Source organism: Pararge aegeria, chromosome 3 (genome assembly GCF_905163445.1).
Source record: "Pararge aegeria chromosome 3, ilParAegt1.1, whole genome shotgun sequence".
Classification (NCBI taxonomy): Eukaryota; Metazoa; Arthropoda; class Insecta; order Lepidoptera; family Nymphalidae; genus Pararge; species Pararge aegeria.
Window position 1 is genome coordinate 8346981 of NC_053182.1, and position 16227 is coordinate 8363207.

The following is a 16227-nucleotide window of genomic DNA, read 5'->3' on the forward strand; positions in this document are numbered from 1 at the left end:
TTATGACCGGTATTTAATTAAAGTTCGATGTACACTTTCTTGTACGTATTTTTGAAAATAAAATATATAGTTATATACAATAATTATATAAGTATCTAATCAAATTACCTTGCCGTATTAACGAAACCACATAAATTGAGACTAGTAGATACTAATTTTCAATTACTATGTAATCGTTGGTTTATTGATCGGTAGTTAATCCTCCGAATTGAATACAAAATGTGTTCTTTAACAGTTATCAGTTCAGTTTTGGAGTTCCTATTAAAATTTAGAAGTGAGCACCAAATTATTGATACTGAAATTTTAATAGTACATTCAAGAGAGTTGTTGAATTGAATGACTTTATTATCTACGATCTGAACCATATTATAGCGTATACCTGTATTAAAATCAGTGCCAGAATAAAACTGATAATAACGTGCCACATGGTGTTTCCATTTACTAAGTAGTACTACAAGACTTTTCCGCACCGGAGATTTTAAGCAACTCGTGGAGTTAAACTTATAAAAAAAACAACAGTTAGAGGAAAATACAATGTACCTACATTGTATGTTTGAAATTATCATATCTTTTTTCTTTTTCTTAAATACTTTGTTACATTCAGATACTCAAATAAATTTAAAAATATCTCGCCAAATTGGACGGAGTGTGCTGACGATTAGATTGAATGAAATTTTGGGGTTGAAAATACTCTAATCTAGTCACCACCACATAATAATTATAATTACGATTTATATTTTATTATATCACGATCACGATACACGATCTCAGAGTTATATTTCAAATGATAATTAACATCCCTCCACATCACCCAGGCAGAAGGAATTAGGTCGGCATCAAAGAGATTCAACTTGATTTATTTCCGTTGACACCAATCACGTTGAAAAACCTAGAACTTGTAGCCCAGCTCAAAGAGGTGAAAGAGGTCATCTGCAATATCCATATTAAATGAGATTCAATGTTACTATGGTAAAATCTAACTAATGAATGAATGAGTTTAAATGTCCCTCCAAAGCCTATCGATTTTATTCACTTCACCATTGAATACTATGTTCCATGCCCGGCAAAGTGAAGCCACACTATTGTATCGGGTAGAACAGGCCCTTGTAAAATAGGCTATACACTGTAAATTGTAATCCATCACATTTAGGTCAGGTGAGTATGGTCACAGTAACAATAGGTACCTACACGGTAATAATAGCTGCCTTTTATTTGTTTATTCTATCTATGCCATAAAATTCCACATTTAAATACAAATATCGGTTAACCCTCTTTTTCAGTATTCGATTGAAATTAAGGTATTACATCATGACGGATATCAGCTTAAGCAACGACGCGACATCGTTAACTTATTTATCTTTGTCGTTAAAAAATAATTTTCTCAATATATTAGGTATACCCTACCAGCTTAGATATTGCATATACTTATTAATCTGAGGGGTAACATGTAAAGGCAAAAATTTATTTATTTGGATAAAATAAATATTATTTTGAAATAACATAAACCACAAAATTAATATGACCTGCTAAAAAAATACATTTTCATTTCGTGTACATATTTAGGTCGGGCATTACAATTTTCTTTTTCTTCTAAAATAGAATATTTACAGGGGCACAAAAAATAACACTCGCGCGTGAAGCCTCTGTTCTACAATTTTAGTCATTCATTACTTATGCTGAGTACTCCACTCAGTGAATGGACTGGCGAGATTCGGTTCAATGGTTTATTCAAAGACTAGATTTTATATTTTATTTTTATTTTTAAATATGGAACGGCACAGCTGTATTAATTAAAACTGACATGATTTTTTCAAAAAGCTTGAATGGTTCTTGTGTGTTCACTGAAACGATTCTTTGGTAACTTGAACACTTTATTTTCGAACAGCTCTTAGGTAATGTTAGTATACAATAAATACTACTGTCATTAATATCTCGGCTAAGCGTAGTGTGGGACGCCCTTCAGCACGATGGACCGATGACCCGTAGAGAGTGAAGAGGAGTGGGTGGATGAGGAGCGCTGAGGACCGGGCGATGTGGCGCTTTATGCAGGCTTATGTTCAGCAGTGGACGTGCGCAGGCTGAAATGAATTTGAATGATGAATGAATGTCTCGACTGGGCACAGGATTCCTCATTCATAGGAGAGAGAGGGCTTTACTGAATATACTCACGCAACTGCTAAAGCTAATATCCCTTATCATTTTCTAAGGGACGGTAAATAGCCTAGGTCCAAGCCTTCCACAAGACAGAAGCTATACAACTGAAACAGCTAACAGCTGAAAAAAACAAACCTTAGTAAAATTTATCTTAACAAATACACATCGATAGAGATCAGCATCTGAATGGGCTTGCTACGTTACGCGCAGTAAGTACCCGTAGTAAAAGGTTTGTACGTAGAATCGCTTTCGCGCATCGAAACCGTCATAGCAAACTATATACCTAATGCCAATCGCGTTGCAGTCGCAAATTCTGTACTAAAGATTCTTTTAGAAACGTTTTGCCAAATATAGTAGCTGTTTAATCCATGGACTAGTTCAATCTTTAACGTAATGAAAAACGATTGTACGATTGTGAGTGCACGAAGGGTACAGTTGTCTTGTGCGATGCAATTGATCCCATTTAAAACTGTTACGCAATGGTGCACTTATATTTATGTAATAACCAGCTGATGCTAGTTAAGTAAGTCCATTTTTAAGAAAGAGGTGCATCGTTCGTGAAACTTCGTGACATATTTTCGTCCGAGAGTTCAGTTTAGTGCCTGAAAACCAAAGTATTTGGACAGTGTACTCTGAAACATGGTCCTTAACCTTGAACCTCATTAGAACGCTCATAGTCACTAAGCGGGCGATGGGTAGAGCTATGCATGGAGTATCTCTACGTGGACACGAATCAGGAATGAGAAAATCCGGTGAAGAAGTGACAACATGTCGTGAAACTGAAGCGCACTGGGCGGGGCACATATTTAGAAGAACCTATGGGAGTTGTGGTGCCTTGGTGCTGGAATGGCGATCTTGCACGGAATACGCAGCGTTTGCATCCCCGAGGTGGACAGCAGACATCAAACGAGTAGCAGGAAGCCGCTGGACCCAATCGGCACAAGACCGTGGTATTTGGAACTCCTAAAGACCTCTAGCAAGGGATGTCGAATGGCTAACATAATTATGTTGCTAATAGCCGATGCTCACGACTTCTTCCGCTTGCACTAAAGTTTTTGGAACTCTTCTACTAATAACTTGTAGTTTAATAACAGCTCACTCATACTTTCACCCAAAAACTTCAACCAATTCCTTAAGTATCTTTCAAAACACATTGAAAAAGTCAGCGTAGAAAGACCTACCCCTGCCTGGGGCTATTTACGACCCGGCCGGTCCATTTACTCTACCTTTTCTTATTGTGAGAATTAAATTAACTTAAGAGTATTCTGGCCGGTAGTTCCTAGTCGTACGTGAGGACTGGGTAATGCTTATTTACATGCTATTTTATTTTGCTTTACGAACGAAAAAAACTTGGAGTGGATGTTTCAACTAAAACCAACAATTATGGTATAGAAGTAATTATTATGACAAGCAATGCCTATCTATACGTATAGCTAAAATGTAACGGGTCGAATCCCCGTATTGGGCATTGAAGTACTAATGAGAAAAATTTTTTTTGGAGGATACTGAAACCAAAACTATTTTTTTGATTTTTGTCCGTCTGTACCATGGCCGCGCGGACAGCAGCAATTCCTTCACTTAAAGCTTAACGATACTGTATTCATAGAGTGTTGCCAAATTTATGAGGACTTCAGTGCTAGGATCACTGCACGGCTAGGGTTAAATAAAAAATGTTAGATATTTTCTTGCTTAACCTTTAACATACGAATCAACTAACAATACGATTTCGTTTATTTTCTTAACGATTACTATAATTTGTTAGAAATACGAGCTGAGACTGATGGATACAAAATTATCTTTCAAATTTCCAAAGACTGGCACCCATACATTTACTCACTTGGAACAACATTGCTTGCCTAGCGCTATCGACTTATATGTAATGCGTATTGATTTTATTAATGCAGTTATTTGTGATAGGAGATTCTAAGTAACTATTATAAATAAGGGAAAACGGGAGTAGGTTTTCGGGACGGACATTTGCGACTGCCAATGTTTACTTGATTGAAGGTAAAACCTTCCTACCTAAATAAAACCTTCCTACCTAGGTAAACCTAATAGTGGATGATGAAAGCTTCAAGAGCAAGAACGGATATTTTATTCGCCTACACCTCAGACGTTTGTTTAAATATGTTGAAATATTAATTGTAAAATTCATTTATTTCAAGTAGGCCTATTTTATAAGCACTTTTGAAAAGTCAAGTATGTCTGTTTGTAGTTTTACCGAGAAGAGCCGGCAAGAAACTCAGTAGTTGCTCTTGTTCAACATCAACATTTACAATCATTTATCTTACCTATCTTGCAGGAGATCAGAGCGAAGCTGGCTGATTCCAATCTACCTTGTCATATAATATTGAGTACTATCTGTACTTAATATCATGGGTTTGTATAATTAGCACCTCCAGTACGATTAAAAAACTTTACGTTTGGTATCTGATTTATTATATAGCAGTAATTTGCGCGGACAAACACGCAGGGCACATCTAGTGTGAAATATTTTACGGCTGCCCATTTGTGTATATTTCAGTATATATGTACGTATTTATACATCTCGACTTCTAAATGCCGTAACAGATTTTAATGTTCAAAGGATCTGTAGAATATTTACATCATCCCGATAAAAAAAAAACACTAACGGCTTTATTGTTCCATTTTGAATGTTAAAATTCGTACTGTCACATACAGACAGGAAATAGTTTTTTTTAATTATTTTTTAATGGACTTGTTTCTAAATAATTCATTTAATTAAGTTGACCACAATTGCACGCCTCATAAGCGAAGCGTTGAGGTGGGTATTACTGCCAGTTTACGCACACCGAGTGATTCTCCAACTTAAAATGTCACTTTTTTATTCTTTATTGCTTTTATAAGTATTCGTAAATAGACAAATGTTGAGAAAAAACACTATTTTTAACACTCATGATATTTTTTAATCTCTTTTTATTATTTAAACTACATTAAAAAATTGTTTTAAAAAGTTCTGTCTTGCACGTCCGTCTGTCTGTATGTGCGGATCCCGTATCTTGTGGCCACGATAACGAGCGAAATACTTCACATATCGAGTTGTTTTTTTTTTATAGGCTTCAGTATTTTGAGTTTCACGGTATAATTAGATGTAGTTTAATTATTATTTATAAATAATCTCAATTTTATTGTAATGAATTAAATTATGAGGCACTTTTGGATTTTCCAACTATTTTATTATTTTTGCAATTTTGTGATTCTTTATAATATCTGTAATAGTATAATTAAGGTTAAGTTTTGAGATCGTTGCTTAAGATCGTCACATGAGTCGACTTCTGTATGCAATATTGCATTTTGTTATTATTTTTTTTGCATCTTTTTTGCAATTAGGAGTCATAGCATTCATGATTAATTAAATTTTATATTTTTATTAAAGGGTTCATACCTAGATTTGCCTGCCTTACAACCAAAATACTCAGTAATGTCTACATAATATAAGGTTTTTTTTCTATTTTATTCCAAAATTGTAATAAACGACGAAGGGAAACGTTCTTCAAATTGGCGTTAGATGTAACTTTGACATTTCTATGGAGAAAATTTTACTGAATCGTACTAAGCGGTCAACCATTTAGTTATAAATAGGGTCAAGAATTACATATCTTTCTCTCGCTGCGAAGAACTACGAAAATTGTTAATAGTGTTACGCGCTAGGGTTCGTTAATTTAGAATAAGGACACCTGATAACTCTCATAAGACTTTTAATCTTCTCTTCACTACATAGTTCCAGAACACACTTCCAATCGCCGGTCAATCGTAGACCAGAATTACAATTACATAACATATTTTCTAAATTTTTTCGTATTACATTTGTATGCCGAAACGGGCGGAATGGGCGACTTAAAGCGATGCATTTTCTTACGCCCGCTGGGAATATGTCCTGTTTTATTTTACTTGTAATTTAAAAGTTAATACAAATGAGAAGATATTTACTTTTAAAATGTTTGTTTTAGACTTATTATTACAATGTACTGAATGGAATGTTGGAGAAAAATTTCTAATTTAAATATGCTGTTGATTATATATTTAATCAATGTAATATAGCAATATTGTGTCGTGCGGTGACGGCAGATCATAATACAGTTGTCCCTCCCGGTAGCGTACCTTAGGCTACCATCTATCATCGATCACCAACCCATCTCACTATTGTTATAGGCAATTGATTGAATATAGCTATTGGCGAGAAATTTATGGCCTATTACTATATTAGTACCTACTAAAAGGAAAGTGGTAGTAGCTTAGAATATGTGATCTTGCTGTCATAGAGCGTGCCGTGAATCCAACTCGGTGATGGCGAAAGTGAGGACTTACCCATGCAGGAATGTTAGAATAAAGTAGTAATATTTTAGTTTTCATAATCTAGTTACCTACAATATTATTGGCAACCCTAACTAAGAAACTGTAATGATTTGGGTTCACATTTACTCGTGTGCGTGTGCGTGTGAACGTGTGTGTAAATTATTGTTTTAATATTATCTATCATAGCCTTTTTTCTGTCGCAATAGTAATCCGTCCTATTTGACCTTCATCATCATCATTCAACCAATTGACGTCCACAGCTGGACATAGGTCTTTTGTAGGGAGTTCCACGATAAACGGTCCTGGGCCGTTTGCCTCCAGCGGCTCCGAACGACTCGCCTGATGTCATCGGTCCACCTCCTTGGGGGCCGACATACGCTGAGTTTACCGGTGCGGGGTCGCCATTCCAGCACCTTAAAACCATCACCCGCTGAGTGACTCTGAGCCTTCTTATGAGGCCGATAGTTAGTGACCATGTCTCAGATGCGTAAGTCATCACTGGCAACACGCACTATTCGAAGACTTTAGTATTCAGGCACTGAGGGATATTGGACGAGAAGGTGTCACGATGTATTTGACCTTATACAGATGATATTATGGCGTGCCATTGCGTATATTTTTATGACATGAAAGTTTTGAGCGCAAACGTATATACGTTTACTTATATTAAAATAATGTATTTTTTCACCATTAAAAACCAAAACATTTATATTTTTTATGAAAACTATAATACCCTATCGGCTTAACTCTAACCTGTATGTACTCTTAAATATAGAAGATATTCTCAGAGTTAAATATAGTTAATAATCTATACCTACTTGTAATAAAACTGTAACTGGAAGATTTCTGAACATTCAATTTATTGTGAAAATTTTGACCGGGGGATACTTTATAATCGATACCGAGTCCAAAACATATTTACATTTAATTTTTGTCTGTCTGTCTGTCCGGGCATCACGTGAAAACTACAGAACGGATTTAAATAAAATTTAGTATAGTGGTAGCTGATATTCCGGGTCAAAATATAGGATACTTTATATCCCGATAAACAATAAGTTTCCTCCGGGAACCGGAATGAAAATTGTTATCAATTTTATATTGCACGTAAGTTGGAAGGGAGCAGTGCAATAATAATGGTAATATCGCTAAAGTATGGCTAAAATATTGAATTTATATAATGATATATATGATTCATGTGTTGTGAAAAACGTATTTTTATCTATATTCGAAGTCTATCTCGAAGCATGTTCAGCATTTTGTGATTTCAAACTATCGGTTTCTACGTTTTTTCTTATCAACACCAAAATCAATAATCTGTAGCTATGGAACAAGGACTAACTAAAGCTCTAATTTGCCTATGACGTCACGAGTACGGCCATGACACCACCGTTTTCACGTGAAATATTATAAAAATAAATAAACTTTGCCAGTGGCGCGCATAGAGGGTATGCAGATTATATAAAATGAAGAAAATCTCCCGTACGAGTTATAAATACTTGAGGGTAGGCTTTTTAGCTCTTAGAATTCTTATCCTTAAGTTTTTTATAACTCGTACTGGAGATTTTCTTCATTTTATATCATCTGCATACTCTCTATGCACGCCACTGTACTTTGCAATTAACATCAACAAAACATTTAGTTTCCGCATAAATAATATTATAAATATTTTACACGTTTTCAAAAACCATAGGGGCCGTTTTTAAAAATTAGTCATCATGCCTATTGACGTATCAAGCAGACGGTCCATGGCAAGTGGACAACCATCGCCTATACCTAAAGTATAAACAGAGCAACACTTAAGCAGAGCATGGAAGGAACTCGTTCTGCAACATGTCGCCCTGGGTTCTCCAACCAGAGGTGTGGGTGTTAAGCCTCATGTTCCTGCAGTTACACCCTTCAGACCGGAACACAGTATCGCAACAATGCTGCTAAGTGGCAGAAATAAGCACGGTGGTAGTGCGTACTTTTCCTCCTGTACGAGCTCTGTCACAAAAAGCTGTACTGCTACTAATGCCATGTACAGATTCGTTTGAATATTCTTAATCAACCCTGTGGAGGCCACCAAAATAAGCAAAAAAAATTGGTTGTCTGTAAAGTCGGCTTTTCGGCGTTGTCGGTGACAACGTCGTAAGAAAATACTGATGGAATGGTTGCATTTTTCAAAAGAAAATTTTAATTTTATTTGTTTGATAGATATTATCGTTGCTATAAACAATTGACACCACATTCACTTTTCACTGCACTTCATCCTTGCCGAAAACATGTAAATGTATTATTGTATAGAAGCTGTGCACGCGGACGCATCGCTCACTCAAGTAGGAGAGAGACAGATGTCGAACGGGGAGGCCGACTGTGCCTCTTTGTCGCTCGTTCCGCGCTCTCGCTTGCACTTGAAGCCTTGGATGGAACGCCTCAGAGCGAGGTAACGCCGCGTACGTCATCTTTTTTCGTGCGTGCAGACGGCTCCATCGAATTATAAGACGTTGTCACGTCAAAAAATAAATTAAATCGGTTCAGCCAATTTGCGAGTTTTTCCGTGGCAATTAATTAATGAGCGCTAAGTAGGTAGTAGTTATATTAAGTAGGTATAATAACTAAGTTCCATGTTTAAGGCATATCGCAGTGGGTAGTCAGTAACGTAGGTAAAGCCAAAAATCTGATTTTAGTCGCACAGTTGAATAGGGTACAATGACCGGAGTTTATTAAGGTTTAAAATAAACTTAATACCTATTTTATGGGTTAAACCTTAATCTTTTATAAGCTAGTATATTCAATGTCATTTTATTGTAGCAAAGGTTTTATTATTCGTAACTCTCGAGGGATGAGAACATTGGTTAAACAATGCCTAAACAAGATAATAATAGACCTAACCGAATGGACTTAACTATGACCCTACGAATTCGTACATTCCTAATCGAAGAGCCGTTTCAGCTATCGATACGAACGTCACAGTAAAATTAAACGAACTTATAGCTCTTGTTCTAAAGATGAAATTCGATTACACTTTCTCATCGACTGCTTTTAGCAAAATGAAAACCGGATAACAGAGCTATCCTTTGACATTTCGGTGAAAATGATTGTGAGTGGTCCAATCTTGGGCCCACTAAGGATAGCATTTACTGGACTTTGCACGGTCCGGCGCAACTTGACCTTCAGTTTGGATTTTAATACGAACATAAGAGTGTACGTTAATTAACCCAACAAACTTTTTGACTACCTCCCGGGCGCAGTAGCGGTCCGGATTCAGTCCCCGGTAGGGGAAATTTGGGAATAATTTTTTTCTTACTTACTCGTTGTATTTCGCACCAATATACGCATAATAGGCGCTTGTTTTCCGGGATTTAGTAAATGGTATATGAAAAAAAATTGTGGATTTGCAACTTCTGGTGTACCGGCGCGGGACAGTCAGAGATATATGATTGAGAAGGTTGTTACATTTATTTTGTTTTGTAATATTTTATGTAAAAAACACAGATCAAGAATATCCCGCCTGTTTCACAGAGATGTCATTTTAAACACTGCCAATCGCTGATTATATGGCTGTCTGTGTGAAAGGCCACTGACATAAAAAGCCAGGTGCCGAGTAAAAGCGCGCTGTATACTTTCAAGGCGCTGCGAGTGCACGCTGTAAGCAGGATTCCAGATAGTACTCGCGTATTCGAGGCTGCTTCTCACTAAGGCATTTTCTTTGATCTGGCCTAACCGGAGGCTGTTAGGCCGTAGTTTATTACCATCGCCAAGCGATTAAGCATTCTGGTGCGATATCGCGTAGAAACTGGTTAGCCCGCTACATTGCAATAGCCATTGACTGCATCATCACTTACTTCATGTGAGATTACAGTCAATGGCTTACTAGAAATTGAATAAAAAAGAACTGACACCGGTTTTCACTTAACCTACACAGCATAATGAAAACATTCTTAATATACACTATACACGCACTTTTTTTATTAATATACAACACCACATATTATGTATATTAATCGAGTTTACAAAGGCTGTTAAAGTAGGTAGCTACGTTAGTACGCTTGTAGCGCCATTTTGGCCACTGAAGAAATTATTGATTAGTTGGAAAAAGTCTAGCTTCCTTCTAACAAAATGGTAATAGATTTACTTTATATGCTTGTTCTTACGAATACATAAATAAACACTTAAATAGTTTATTTACCCTCTATTAAGCACGTTAATAAAAAAAGAATGTGCAATTATATTACGTATTAAGTATAAATATTTATGCGGTGTTTTGTTCCGAATAAAAGGAACCTAACTTGTGTTGAAGCAAGCTTTCGTAGTGTTTTGTACACAAGGGATGTTTTTCTCAAAAAGCGTCTGACGTCTGCATATTTCCTAATTGGCTAGTTTTTTTGCACGTCTTGACTCTCGTTGCATAATATATACATATATTTTCTTAAATTTCATGCAAAATCAATAAATAAAAGACATTTTATACTCCTACTTTAGTATATAACGAATACCGCAGCATAAACAAAAAATAAATTACAGATTCGACAGCGATAGAGTCAGGTACTAGCTAAACAGGTTTAGTTCTGCGTTCTTATGCCAGAAATATTCAAGTCGCACTTTAGGTACGATACCAGTGGAACCCTACGTTGTTGCTAATTTGGTAAAGTGTCGATTACTCAGTGATTCGTTTCTCGAACTTGCTTATTCGTTTGTTTAAGTATCCCTTTCTCCATAGAGTAACCACAATAGGAATATTTGTGTCTATGCGGTCCGACTGAAGAAAAAACGCGCGCGATTCGTTAAATGGTTACAGCAGCATCTCCCTCCAGTTAGCCCCAAACGGACACTTGCGAGATACCTGTAGCCTAGTACAAGATATTTTGCTCGCTCGCATTCGAAGAGTCGTTTTCGAGCATTAAACTCTGTTTCTTCAAAGTAAAATGGGCCTAATGGTTCTCGTTTTAGAGTCGTAGATCCTGTACATCAGGTTTTCTTGTACAGACGTTATGGCAAAAGCCCGAGCTAAAAAAATTGAGCTTTAAAACAATATTAATAAGATCCATTTTACTCGCATTGGAGTCGCAATTTCTATAATCTTGCAAGAACACTTTCTCTAGAAGCATTTGGGCTTTTTCTTTGTAGTGGTTACTAACGGGCCAAGCGGATGACCCACCTGATGGAATGTGGAAAACCTTCGCCTATACACTGAGGCCAGTGGCGTTCCTAGGGTTTTGAATTTGAGCAAGCCCAGTTACCTAAAGGACAAATTTAACTCGTCATGATCTCTAAGTCACCATTCTTGTTGTGCTAAATGACAAACCATATCAACAAATCTTTGAAAAACACTACGGTTAGGGTCAGCACGCGAATTATGATAAAGAAGTTCTATGCAATGTTTGCCAAAATTAAAAAGTAATCATAGTAATCCCAAGTGTTTCTTTGAGTTCGGCTTTCTTTAATTCTTATGATGCCTGGTAATTTATGTCTTAACTAGCCGCGTTCTAACCATTATTTTCATTAGAAAAAAATATGCAAAAATTTACCTTGTTTTCGCCAATTATTTTTTGATTTCGCCACAGAAACAATTTGCAAACAAATTGAGCTCATATTTAACAATATTTACTATAATTTTTAAGAAAACAAACCAGTAAAATGCACTATTCAACTCAAAAAAACAATAATAAACTCCTAACTAAGTAGTTACTAATCATTAATAATGAATCTGTCAAGTGTCAACTAGTTGTAACTCAAACAATAACACGCGTGAAGTTGTTTCAATTCGCTCGCTAGTCATCTTCACTAACTTCAACTCGCAATCTGGCATTTGATCTCCGTACTAAATTATTAAATAATCTAGATTGTCTCTGCTAAATACATTGAAATTTCTATGAGAGAGAGCAGTAAAATAAAAGCCCCATACGATCGGATCGGGTGTCTTCGTACGCGATCGACACGCGAAGAGCGCGATAGTGATAGTTCGGCGCGGCGCCGCGCCTTTCGGCTGGTTGCTACCACAGACACTACCTGCCAGAGTAACGTAGTGCTTGCAGTAAAGTAGACAAAGAATATATACATTATTAAGCAAAAGTTAAAACATTGTATTTATATCCTCATTGCTATAAATTTTTAATTATTTTGTTAATTTCATTTCGGAATAGTCGAGAGAAAAATTTAAAAGCGATATTTATTGTAACGCAAGCCCGGCTTTTCGGCTTGTATGGTAGTACCGCCACGTCTGAGGCGTAGCTTGCTTTGTCTATAACTTATTTTGAACATAGTTGCGATTCTCGCACAAGAGTTGCTTATTATATGTTTACATGTTAGTTCCAGCACTACGGTTTTAAATCGCGCATTTTTTTATCGTAAGATCAGAGCGCACTTATTGCTTCACAGCAATAAAAAAGCGCGATTCTAAAATAGTGCCGCAAAAAGTAGCGCGTTTAAAATAGCAGTGGGTACTAGCACTTCTGGCGACGATCAACGTTAAAGTTTTGTGCGAGATTGAAAAAATACCACATGACCCTGCTTGAACACAATAAAAGAAGCAATATAAAATCCTTTCGAGATTTAGATATCCACGATGCATGTTTATGTAGTTAACAGTGTCGCTAAAAGCACATACTTGAGTTGTCCATCATTGTAGTGGCCATTAAAGTAAAGGGGAAAAGGGCGAGGGCGCGCCAGGTCACGCCATCTTTACTCGCTGTAAATAACCACTAGATTCAGGACACCATGAACTTAGCCATTCCGCGGACGACATACATACGTTGTCTAGTCTAGCGCAGCGTTGACGTCCATTTTTACTTAGACTTAATAAATATTTAAACTTGAAGAGTCAAACCACCAGTTACTCTACGAAAACAGAAAATTTATTAAGTTATAAACGTCCTTTAACTACAGAGAGTGGAGAGGTCTACAGTTCAATAATGCAAAAAACACTTTGTGTCCTATGGAAAATGTGTGTCGAAATCTTTATTATATACGGACATTTGCATTAAGTATCACCTGCCACTTTTCCATCCTTCTCAAAAGTCCTGTCGCGACACTAATCTAGTGGAAGAAAAATGGTTAGTAGAGCAATGTTGCCATTCTATTGTGATATAATATCTAAATTATAGGTAATCAAATAATCAAATAAGCAAAAATCCCGTCGTGCTATGATTGCGGTGCTGTGGACGATACGGCTAAGCCCAACCTCTCTTAGCCTCTGGTAGCGGCCATCGGCGGGGATCTCTCGCTGCCAGCGTAGTGCTTGCCATGCTGAGCAGCGAGAGCTCTTTCGAAGCCGTGGCCAACTTCTGCGAAGACGTCATTTCCCAGAAAGAGGTCGCTGAGCGGGTGCTTGAAGAGGCTCCAGACGCGCATCCGCTCCGGCGTAGACGGATGGCAAGAAGACGGCGGTAATTTGCCGCTCGCCAGGTTCTCTTTCGGAGATTCGATTGTGGTAGTTAGAAGACGAACGGGAAATATACAACGGGTGCCCCGAGTGTCTACCTAAGCCAATAAGAGGGGCATGCCGTGGTTTTTAGTTTGGGTATACTCCCTTTAGTGTCCTTTTAGAGGAGGAGTACATATAATAACCTCCGTCCTGCCCAAGGGTCGGAGGCTAATAAAGCTTTTCCACCACGCCAAATATCGCTAAATCATAAAAATCTTGTTAGGAAAAATGATTCGTCTAAAATTCGTCGTTCGTAAAAAGTAATTTCGTCCCGTTCGGGTACTTTAGGTGTGTGTTATCGAGAAACGTCCTGAATACGCAGCAAGAGCTATGGTGGCCTTTATGATGTCGTCAGACGCTAGGTCACGCCCGCACTACATTTTTAAGGGATATAAATGGCGTATAATGAGATATGTCTATGTATAATTTTTCTCTAGTAATCGTTTTACTTAGCGGGAGATTTTTGTACGTAGTACCTATAAAGCGACGATGATAAACAAGCTGACTCTCGTCATGTGATGAACTTACATAAAGCCAAACTCGACAGTCCTAATCCGGCAATTAATTGTAATGTCTATTATCATTGAATATTTTATTTTTATTTCATGAAGTATATAGGTATATTTCAGAGTATATATATAGAATCTTATCATTGGTCTTGCAATTTGTCTTAGGCACTATAATCATTAATTCGATAGTTCGACACTGCAAAACGTTGGTTGGATTACTACTACTCTAAAAAAAAAATTGTACCCTAAAAAAAGCCATTATGTGCTTTTTGGCGTGTACAGTGGGGCGTGCAAGCGAAATTGGATTCAGGGCTTCGTTTAATAATTATTATTGCACTATATTTTCAGTCCCAAGCTCGCAGCTGCAACCGCTTCGAATTGATTTTGTTCCCGAGTGAACAAAACAAAACTTTGGATGGCTATAATTTGATTTATTCCAGATATTTTATTAAATTGATTAGCATTTTAACAAATGTGCTGATAATTCTTATTCGATAAATATTTTTCAACAAATACTTAAAATTATATTTGATTCAAAGCCTGTATTCATGAACTTGTGCTGATGGGTATTTTGATATAAATATGGGTGCATTTTCGATACACTTCAGACCTGTATGGACACCACCGATCCAAAGATACTTTACGGTGTATTAGGCGTTACCAATTGCTTCTTTAATCGTCCTGGATTTACTCATTTTAATTTCTAGCTATTAATTTTGAGGGTTTAGGTACTCGTAGTAGTCCACCACATTGGCCTAGTGAAGATTAAGAGTTTTTTTTCTAGCAAAACAGTAGGAATAGTACTTTAAAATTAATTTTCTAATATAAGTAAGTATTTTTAGGCTCTTTCACTAAACATTATCACATCGAGTAAATGTTTTTATCTTATGAAGATAATTTAAATGTTTAATTATTTTTATTTAATTATTTTTAAATAGGCTAAGATTTTCTACGCCCCTCTACAACTGCTGCTTGAACTTTTAATAGGACAGACACTTAGCACCACTCCTTTCAAGTTGAGGACGATGTCTTTAAACTACGCGTACTTAGGTTATGCAAAATTTTTATGCCTGGAATAAAATATTTTTAAATTGTTGTAACTAGGTCATGAATATCCCTTTAAAAAGATGCAACATTTCAAAGTTTTGTACGTTTCCACGGTTTTCAGAAAAATACTGAATAGTAGGTAGATATGTAGGTAGACCTATTAAAACAAGTAGGTTAACATAAGCAGAACAATAACAAAGATCTGAAATTTAACAAAAGGGCGTAGGCGGGGATCACATATCCCACTAAATTTAAATCATAATGTTTGTTTTACATGGTAACAATAATTATTATTGGTTGTGTTGGGAAGCCATCGTATAAATATCACCACTACGGAACCTAGCTATTTGCAACTTGTGGCTTTGACCTTCTTTCACGCAGCAAGTTCCGGATTTATAACATTATTAGGGAAGCAGAGGCATTGTACGTGAATAGTGCAACGTGCAAGACGATGGTAACTAGTGTTGCCCAAATGCAAGAACAAGACGAGACTTAGCCAGTCTTGGTCTTGGTCTTGCGCCAATACACCTGGTCTTGGTCTTGGTTTTGGTCTTGCGCTCCCAGTCTTGGTCTTGGTCTTGGTCTTGCAGCAAGAGTCTTGCAAGTCTTGCAATTACCTATTAGTCTATTACTATTTATTAAAGTTTACTTTAAATCTTAGAAAAACGTATTAGAATTGGAACATTGTGAGCTTGAATTAACATAGCCATAGTAAAGATCAAGCAGATTAATAAATAACTGAAGATTTGATAAGAAATTCGAAAAATCAACTGACCTATATGTCGTTTTCCATGGAAG

The 16227-nt window shown here is 36.6% G+C and overlaps 1 protein-coding gene across 1 annotated transcript in view; it reads left to right on the plus strand.

Moving 5' to 3' along the window:
- The window catches only part of LOC120636102 (schwannomin-interacting protein 1 homolog), a 51878-nt gene that overhangs the window by 520 nt on the left and 35131 nt on the right, over positions 1-16227 (plus strand). The gene's annotated exons all lie outside the window — the stretch shown is intronic.